This window comes from Felis catus, chromosome C1, assembly GCF_018350175.1.
Source record: "Felis catus isolate Fca126 chromosome C1, F.catus_Fca126_mat1.0, whole genome shotgun sequence".
Classification (NCBI taxonomy): domain Eukaryota; kingdom Metazoa; phylum Chordata; class Mammalia; order Carnivora; family Felidae; genus Felis; species Felis catus.
In genome coordinates this window covers 115,640,744-115,651,408 of record NC_058375.1, presented here as the reverse complement: position 1 = coordinate 115,651,408, position 10,665 = coordinate 115,640,744, and the positions used below count along the sequence as shown (strand labels likewise).

The 10,665-nt window shown below is 43.3% G+C and overlaps 1 pseudogene; it reads left to right on the top strand.

Annotated features, from left to right (window-relative positions):
• The first annotated feature begins 4,991 nt into the window (after window positions 1–4,991).
• LOC101100403 lies at window positions 4,992–7,593 on the top strand (annotated as a pseudogene).
• The last annotated feature ends 3,072 nt before the right edge of the window (window positions 7,594–10,665 follow it).

Genomic DNA, 10,665 nt, shown 5'->3' with positions numbered 1-10,665 from the left:
CTGGCGCTCGTTCCGGGCACAGGTGCAGCCAATGGTTTTTCTGTCTTCAGACAAAAATACTTGGTAATCCCCTGGCTTAAATTGTTCCCCTGTCTCTGTCATAGAATAGAATATGACCCTGAGTAATGTGACTTAATGAGGGCAGGTTAACAGAGCTTACAGAGAACCACTAAATATATATTTATTTTACGTTTGGTCTCAGCCATTCTGTGTAATTATGTTTGAAAGGGCACCGGATGGATAAGTCATAAGCCACAACAGGTGTGACTGGAGAAACACACAGAAGGCACATAAAACTCAGGCGACAGCGGAGATGATATAAACTTCCCAAGAGGGCAGGGAGATACGAGGCAAGTTTGAACTTTGAAGACAGTGTGCAACCAAATAATTACCAGCAGCCTCCACCAGGGTGGGAGCCACCGGGAGCATAAGCCAAGGGGGGGCCCATAACTCCCTCCTGTTCAAGGTGCCCTTGGCCACCTCATCTACCCAAAAAGAGGAAACTGTAGAGTAGCAGTCATGGGCACTCCACAAGTATATCAACAGCTGAGAGGCCATGGAAAGAATGAACCATATTCCCCATGATTAAAGCTGAGGGTTTAGCTCCTCTCCATTCAGCTCCTGTTAAAGCTGAGAGCTTCTATAGGTAGTATCTTACCCATAAACACACACCACTGATGGCAACCCATTTCATTAAGAGGTGATGGCAGAGGGTGGAAGGGACTAAAATTCCTACACGTTCAGCAGAACGTACCTCAACAATTCCTCATGGCAGCAATTTGTGCGCGGTATTTCATTCATTTCTCAAATCAACCCTGTTCTTTGTCCGTAAAGGACGAGAAACTGAAGAAGCCTCAGTGATTGCCTCGGAAGTGGTGGCATTTTTCTAGAATCCAAATGAACTCTGTACACGTCAGGCCCCAGGTTTCTACCATCTCCCTTGTCCTTCGAGGAGTGAGCTGTCTTGTCCGGCATCATGTAGTGTTCGGGTAGCAGACAAACTTGGGTGACAAGCAGACAACCTGGGCTTGTGTGTTGGTCACTGTAGCCTCACTCCTGCTCCTGTGTCACTGGCCCACGGAACTGGGCCTGAAGAGTTCCAGTGAGGGTCTAGATTACCAGATTTAAACATATGTCCATCGCTTGGGTGAATGGCGAGAGAGGGGTGGAGGCCACACAGCTGATTCCTCTGTTTCCGTTTTTTATTTATTGTTTCGTAGTACAAGCCTCAAACACTGGACGTGGCTGGGTATTTCTGAGTGTAAAGAAAGCTTGTCTTTTTTTCCAGGTCGTCTTGCGCTTTCCCGTTAAGTTACTACTTTGGTCTCTCCCATCAGATACGCTTTAGGGACGGCCTTAGGCGAAGGTGCGAAATCGATCCTCTGTTCCCAGAACTTCCCCCTGCTGGCCCTCTCCCCCACTCTGTGGAACGCTCATCCTCTTCTGGTGCTGGTGAAATTTCCCTTCTGCAAGCTCAAGAGGGGATACAAATTATTATATGCATGAAAACATGTCTCCACTCTGCAATTCAAAGGGCAGGCCAACTTTGCCTTTCCCTCTTATGTATTGGGAATCCGGATGAAAAGGGTCCAAACTGAGGCATAACCAGGTTCTAAGATCCATGAAGAATGCTCTGTGGGAAGTTAAAAGTGTACCACCCCCTGCCATTGCCTCCTGTAATGTTATCCAGTTAAGTCTCAATTCTCAAGCCGCCATATATATATTAAGACGTATTCCAAAAAGAAGCCCCAGAAGCTTTTAATCCCATGGCTGAAACAAGTTTAAAAGACATTTAGTTGAGTGTTGTTTAATGGACCCAATCGAAGGGGTGTTAATCAGCTGCTAATCTAGTGAGAATTCCCTCAGGAAGACCCATTGGGAGAGAGAAAGCAAACAAAACCCGAGATTCAGAGTCAAGGTATCTGCTAAATAACGGTCCCTCTAAAGATGTCTACGTCTGGATATTTGGAACCTGGGAATATAACACCTTATATGTCAAAAGAGACTTTGCGGACGGGATTGTTAGGAAGGTTGGGATGGAGAGAAAAACCCTGCCCCGCTGTAATCACAAGTGTTATTATAATAGGGAGGCAGAGAGTCTAGGTCCAAGACGTGGTGACAGAAGCAGATGAAAGAGTCAGACAGATCTGAGGGTGCCAGGCAGCTGGCTTTGAAGGAGAAGGGTCCAGAGCTAAGACCTTGTGGGCAACCCCTCGACGCTGGAAAAGATGGAAAACAGGTTGTCCTCACAATCTCCAGAGGCAATGCAGCACCTTGATGTTAGAATTGCCGACTTCCAGAAATATGAGAGAATAGATGTGTGTTGTGTTAAGCCACCAAACGTGCAGTCCTTGGCTGCAGCAGTGGTAAGAAAGTAATGCCCAGGGGCGCCTGGGTGGCGCAGTCAGTTAAGTGTCCGACTTCAACCAGGTCACGATCTCACGGTCCGTGAGTTCGAGCCCCGCGTCGGGCTCTGGGCTGATGGCTCAGAGCCTGGAGCCTATTTCCGATTCTGTGTCTCCCTCTCTCTCTCTGCCTCTCCCCCGTTCATGCTCTGTCTCTCTCTGTCCCAAAAATAAATAAACGTTGAAAAAAAATTAAAAAAAAAAAAAAAAGAAAGTAATGCCCAAACTGCATGATAGGGTAGCAGCTACTCTTTGATACGGTAGGTTTTTGTAGGGCTGCAGCTGTGGTAGTGGGATCTTGGATGATTGTGCTAGAAAATAGTACAGGAGAACGAGGTGAAAAAGGCCCGTGGCACGTACCAGGAGGCCCCCAAGCCTTTGCAAAGAGAAATGGTGGCAGGGCGCCAACCGGGTTTCTTGGAGTGAATATCGGTGTTCTCTGAAGTGCCCCAAGTTAAGAGTATAAATTGCTCTATGCCACCGTCGGTACGTTTCCCTCTCTCCTTTTGAAGGTTTGTCCAATAGAACATAAAACCGCGGAGCTTAAAGCCCAACATTATCTCGACCAGCCTTAAGGTGAGCCGTGATTTCTCTCAGGTGTCAATCCTCGCCAAGCCCCAGGGAATCACCAAGCTGGGGCAAATGAGCACTGATGCGGAAGAAGAGAAGCAGCATTTTCTGGAGAATCTAACAGTCTTTTTTTCCACATGTGGACTTCTATCAGGCTGTGATGAGCAAAAACTAGGATGGATATAGATTAGAAATAGCACAACCGTTGTTTACCGGAGTCCGACTTACGTCCTTGGTTGGCGTGTGCCCTGAATGTAACTCCTTTGTTTCCCTCCGACTGCCAACAAAAATTGAGACAGTCCATTGCAGCCCCTTCTCTCTGTAGACCGAGGTCCTTTTAGGATGTCTTTTTGTAGTACTGTGGATGCAACTCAGATTTAAATCCTGTGAGGACAAGGCTATCTGAAGACACAAAATCGTGTGTTCTGTAGAGCAACATAATGTGTTTTACAAGTCACGAGAGATATTCCTACTTCCAAGAGGGCCATGGCCACATAATTTCAGGACATAAATATATCCCTTCTCTTGGGTACGGTTGAACAGACACTGCCACCGGCTGCAGGTGCAGCGGTCCCAGCTTCCCCAGATCACACCCTTTGTATCCACTCCCCTGATTTGCCCCCCCATGCGCATGCTTCTTTGGAAGTCCCAGCCTCCCAGCCTCCAGATGCTATCCGGGAAGTGGCATGGGTGTCTGGACTCCTAGGACACATTTTGTTGTATGGTATGCTCCCTTTACTATCACCATCCCATTAAATGTGGCTACTCTATGGGACAACAGACGATATACGGTACAGTATAGCAGAATAAGGAGGGAAAGTAGGACTTTTATAACCACTACTATTAGGATCACTATCATGTATTTTATATATGTGTGTATATATATATGTATATATATATACACACATAACATATAAATATATATATATACATACACACAATTATATATAATTAAACATATAATTTATATTAATATATTATGATGCATATACATATATATGTATATATATACACACACATATATATGTGTATCATATATATGTATATGTATATATATACACAAATATGTGCGATTAGTTTTCTTTGGTTGTTCACTGGTTTGGAGAGGCACAGGAGGGCCTCCTATCTCTGTGGATTGATAGGCTTTTAAGAAAGGGTAACAGGTAGAGGAGGAGGAGGGGCCGTCAGCTTTCCATTCTTTCTTTCCTACGGCAGTGATAGCAAGATAGAAATTTACAGTTTCATAGAGAATTCAGCATGAATCCAAATATTTCCGTGCTTTCATCGTGTGCCTGTTGGGGTGCACACTTTGCAGGCTCCATAAATGCAGAAGAGCAGAGGGCATCCCGGCTGTGCTTATTACCTGAGCTGTGGGGGAGGGCAGGGTATGAGCACCATTGCCTGTGAGAAACTTGCCTTACTACCTTCTTCCTACTGTTTTGGCTTCGCATTATCTATTGGTTGCCAATTAGACAGGTCTCGTAAGGGTAAAAATCATCAGGTCAAGCATCGTTAGGGCAAGAACCCTTACCTGGGGGCACTGTAATCTTAAAGACACATATAATGATAGACATAGCTGTGTCCCACCACCTCAATTTACAGTTGGGGAAGAAAGTGAAAAGAGAAATTACTTGTCCCGGGCCACACAAGATAACGATATCTGTATTCCAGAGTGTCCTGGAGTCAAGCAGGATAAATGTCGGATCTGAAAGCTCTTTCTTTCTCTCTCTCTCTCTCTCTCTCTCTCTCTCTCTCTCTCTCTCTCTGCAGGGTCATTTTCTCCAACAATTCTACAAGGCCATAGGGAATACTCTTAGTGAAATATGAAGCGTAAAATACTCTCCTCTGTTATCTTCAAAATAAACTTTTTGAGATGCCTTCTGCTGGTCCCACTGAATAAAGGCTACCCCTCTTCCAACCTACTGCCAAGTTAGGGAGAATAAGGAGGGAAATCAGAAATTATTGTGTCACAGTCACTCCTATTATGACTACTATCCTTTCCACTGTTGTTAAGCAAGAAGGTCTCTTTATAAATGATATCATTCAATTCTCTCAACAACACCACGAGATAGGCATTATTATCTCCAATAACCCCAATAAGGAAACAAAGATAAAGGAAGGTGAAGTAATTGATTCAAGTTCCCACAGCTGGTAAGTGGGATGTTGGGTTTCATCTCCAAGGCAACTATTTCCTAAATTCATTGTTTTCCCATAGTGTGTAGCATGTTTGAGCATCTGAAATACTCTCACTCCTGATCTTTTACTTCTCCTCCAAGCTCTTTCTAATTTTGTAGAGTGTTAGTCTATCTCCGGAAACATAGAAAACTAGTTCTTGTTAACATTTTAAATGATTGCAGCTGATATAATGTATTTCCAATTTCAAATGATGAATTGAAGATAATCCCTGTGGAAAGACTGCCTTGAAAAGGGCATCGGGGTGGCAATCAAGGGACCTGCATTCCATTTCTGGCTCTGTTCCTAACTCCCATCACGGGGCAGTTCTTATTGTACCATATCAGGGTTTGGCAGGATCTGTGGCCTCCACAGGGTATGGAAGCAGAATTAGGCTCAGAGTAATCATAATTACCTGGGGATGATTTTTTTCGGTATATTAGAGCTGCATTCTCCCATACTCTAACCCTCAAGTTATGGCTGAATAGCAAGGGTGGCGCTGTGGAAACTGACGAGCGCATTTCAAAACCACTCCCGAGAAGTCCCATCAGCCCTCGCGCGCCGCCTTCCCCTCTCTTCCTGGGCTCGAGGCGGCAGCCGTCTGTTACTCGGCATCATGGCCGCCCTCAGACTTCTGGTGGAGGCCAAGATCCTTAAAAAGAGGACCAAGAAGTTCATCTGGCACCATTCAGACCGATATGTCAAAATGAAGTGCAATTGCCGAAAACCCAGAGGCGCTGACAATAGAGTGCAAAGAAGATTCCAGGGCCAGATCTTGATGGCCCACGTTGGTTACGGGAACAACAAGAAAATAAAACGCATGCTTCCCAGTGGCTTCCGGAGGTTCCTAGTCCACAAGGTCAAGGAGCTTGAAGTGCTGCTGATGTGCAGCAAATCGTCCTGTGCAGATTGCTCACAGTGTCTCCTCCAAGAACCCCAAAGCCAGTGTGGAAAGAGCAGCCCAGCTGGCCATCAGAGTCTGGAATCCCAGTGCCAGGCTGCGCAGTGAAGAAAACGAATGGACAGACAGCTTATGTGCACATAAATCTGTGTTAATAAAACCATAAAACTACAAAAAAATAAAAATAAGAATAAATAAAACCAGTCCCTGAGGGATTCTGATTTACGCCCTTACTCCCCGGAAAGAACTAAGGTTCTTAAGGTGTAGGTTAAGTAACTTGGTAGGCATTCAAGCTCTAAGGTAGAGAATAAAGACATATATAACAGGTGAGACTTTTACCAAGTTACTTTGCTGGTCCATTAGTATGATCCATCATACATTCGTATATTAACCCCTCTCTGACTAATTTGTGCCAGGTACCCAGCTATACCTCTCTGCACTCAGGTTATATTTGAAGACCAGGAAATACTAGATGAAATTCTGGAAGGTTCTCAAGGCACCTGTAAAACCTTTTCCTTTCCCCTCAAAGCAAAGATTATTGGAAAAGGTCACTTAACTGTTTTCTTGTAGAGGAGGCATGAATAAATCTACAGTGTTCCCAAGGAAATAAATGCCTTGCCTGTTATGATGGAAAGACATGAAATTGAAGTCCAAGGCATAGCTTGAATTCAGGTTTTATATTTAAAGTTAAAATCTGCATTCAAAAATAAAGACATCAGGCCAAAACGTGTGTATATGGGAGGATGTAAACATTGTATGGAGTGTAATAATAAAAATTAAAAGCAGTGTAGATTCTCATTCAAAATTTGTGACATAGTTTATAACAGTGAAAAACAGGATATAAGTTAAAAGCTAAGTGGAAGATAAGCAAATTATGATAAGTCCATATATAGAATATTATATATTCGTAAAATTATTGTTACTACTTCTATATAACAATATCCAAAGCAATCTCACAACTAATAATAAGCAACAAAAACAGGATATAAAATTTTACTTACCTTTTGAATGAAATTAGCTTAAAGACACATATGAACAATGATAGTTTAATTATGGCTAATTGTCACTTTATTAAATATGAACTATAGCCCAGAACTGTACCTTACATATTACCTCATTTAAATCTTAAAACAACACTTGCATCAGCATTATAACTTCCATGCTACATTAAGAAAACTCACTTGGTTAAAATTACCCAGCTATTTATTTTGAAGTTTACTTTATTTATTTTGATTTATTTTGATCAGATATTTGGTCAAACACTAGTCTAGATATTTTGGGGAAGGCTCTCTTAAGAGAGAGTAACATTTAAGTCAGTGGAATTTGAGTAAAGCAAACTGCCCTGCATAATGTAGATAGATCTCATCCGGTCAATTGAAGGTCTTAAAAAAAAAAAAGACTGACCTCCCCTGAAGAAGAGGGAAATCTGCCAACAGACTGTTTTTGAACTCAAACCGCAACTCTTCTTTAGTTTGCCCTCTGACCTGCAGATTTTGGATTTACCAACCTCCATAGCATGTGAGCCAATTCCTTACAAGAAACACTCTCTGTATTCATGTACATACTATTCTGATCTATATCTATATGTCTATATAGGTATATGTGTGTTAACACATGCATCCTATTTGTTGTTTCTCTGGGAAATTTTGACTACTACAGATTTTGGTACAAAGAGTGGTTCAAGGGAAATATCATCTGAAAGGTGAGCTTTCTATATTGAATCTGGTGTTTCTGGAATTGGTTTTCTATTTATTGATTAACTATTTATTTAGAGAGCAAGAGAGTGTGTGCATGGATGTGAGTGGGGGAGGGGCAGACAGAACCAGGGAGAGAGAGACAGAATCCTATGGGGAGCTTGATCCCACGACCATGAGATAATGCCCTGAGCCAAAATCAAGTGTTGGATCCTTAACTGACTGAGCCACCTACGCTTCCCTGGAATTGGTCTTCCAAAAGATGAAGTTTCAAGGCACTACCATTAGTATGGAGAGCAGTGGTGGCCCATGGTATGGTGTGGCAATAGTGATAAGCAAGATACCACCATTGGATATTCATAATCAAATAAAAGGCAAGGTTCTGTGACCACACATGTGACCACAGGTATGATATCTTTGAACATTTTTATCAAATTAACGAGTATAATGAGATTGTCTGGTTGCTCCCGTATCATCGGACAAGAAAAGGATAAGCTCAAGGATTCCAGCTTCCAGCTGAAGTGCCACGTAAATGAACTGAGATTGCCAAAAAACCAAAACCCGAAACTCATCCCGAGTGGCTGAATTGCAATACAAATTGAATTCTCAACCTTACTGCATTTCTACTGTTAAAGCAAGGGCATTGACGGGGTTGGGAGGGATGAGATCCTGGAAGTTGAAGTGGGGAAAAATGGAAAGACTCTGATGAAACTGGAGAATCTAACCCCTAAATTCTGATGACTCTTCTTTGCCCATAGAAGCAGCTGTTCCCTCCCTGTCTGAGGAGATTAACCTTATTTGCATGAGGAAACAGCTGCGGCCTCCCCTGAAACAGTTGTATACACTACTGATACTCCTCACCCCCACCGCCCTTCTTTGCTTCTAGACCTCTAACTTGACTCCAAAGGTGAGGTAGAAAATTGTGACCCACGTGGAGGTGTGCTGCACTCCGAAAGAGCTATTTGATTTTTTCAATTTATTGAGACACAAACCTAGTGAATATGGGTAGAAATGTACACTAAGGGCATGGGGTAATAATGAAAGGAACATAAAGTTATATCAGACTGAATTTATTGCTATGAGCTCACAAAGCAGAGATTCTGGATTTAATGTTGCCACATGCGGTGTTAGAAAGGGCTCTAAAAGTTTGCTATTTTGTGGAAATGGGGAACAAAGGTGGCCCCCAGTAAATGAACTTGAAATGCTAGCCTGCCTTGACATACTGGAGAGAAATGGCTTCAAAGGGTTAGGCAGATTTGACCGTTAGAGTGGATTTGTCGTGGAAGGCCTGCTCACCCACAGAGGAGGGTCCAGAGGACATGTCCATCATCAATACCGTGAGGGGAGCCCCAGCCTCCCTGCAGATCTCTGTAATCACTTTTTCCATAGGACTGAAATTACCATGGGAACTGCTGCCACTGAACGCAACAGAAAACCTAATACAAGAGGGTAAATTGGATCCTGGGTGGTGAGGGCCCAGTGGCCGCATCAACTTCCAAAGGCAAGATGGCCATAGTTACTGCAACGGATGACTGCGTCCAAGTGGCAATTAAAATAGTCTGACTCACAAAGACCCATGGTGTTGGCTAGTTGATCATAATGTTCCTAAAAGTGGAATAGATGTGGAGCCTACTAAATTCTTACTTGACGTCTCTGAGAAGAAGGGCTCCAGGTCAAGTGAACAAAAGTCGAATTTACATAATGAAAATAGAGACTCAGGACCCCTCACGTCAATTTCCAAACTTGATCCAGTTTACTGACCCAGAGCTCCTTGCACAAAGAAAACAAGGAGCTCCCTCGAGGGACGATCGTGTATCCTATAAAAAATGTATAGTCAGTCTTTCTCTCAGTCTTCCCCAAAAGGGATTATGGCCTTTCACCATGGTGACTCTGAACTGGGGATAAGGAACTAATCAGACCTTCCAGAGATTACTGAATATGACTTTGAACTGACAATAATTCCAGGAGATCCAAAATGTCACTCCAGCCCATCAGTCAGAGTAGAGGCTTTGGAAGTCAGGTGATCAATGGAGTTGTAGCTCAGGCTCATCTCACGGTGGGGTCTAGTGAGTCCCTGGAGTCTTTTGGTGTTTATTTCCCTCGTTCTGGAATGCTTGTTTGGAATAGCCATGCTCAGCAATTGGCAGAATCCTCAGTCTGGTCCCCTGACCTATGGGGTGAGGGCTACTATGGTGAGAAGGACCAAGTGAAGCCATTAGGACTGTCTCTACTCAGGAAAATAGAGAACGAAGACAATACATTATTCATGGAGGGGTTGCAGAGGTCACTGCCCCCAGCAAGGACTTGAAGGTGGTGATTCTCATGATATTTGACTTGCCTGTGTGGCCCATGCAGAAGACAGATTTCGGAGGATGAGAGCAGATTACCAAAACCTCAACGTGGTGATGATTGTAACTGCAGTTACTGTATCAGATGTGGTTTTATTGCTTGAGTGAATTAACACATCCCTTGGTATGTCGTAGGTATCCGTTGATCTGGCAAGTGCCTTTTTCTTCATGCATGTCAGAAACGACTCTCAGAAGCAGTGTGCCCAAAACACCAGCCGTAGTAACCAATGCAAAGCCCCTCATATGGCACCACTCCCCAGGGTAATCAATCAGATACTTGTTAGCAGGTTCATTACACTGGGCCACTTCTGTAACAGAAAGGACGATGTTTTGTTCTTACTGTGATAGACACTGACTCTGGATACAGATTTGCCTTTCCTTCATGCATTGCTTATTCAAAGTGACCTGGTAGTTGCTACTCTTGACTGTATTCTCCAGACAAGGAAAGTAAGGTGTGAATAGAATAACTGAAGTGCCAAAAACAGACACATAGACCAATGGAATAGAATAGAAACCCCAGAACTAGACCCACAAACGTATGGCCAACTAATCTTTGACAAAGCAGGAAAGAGTAT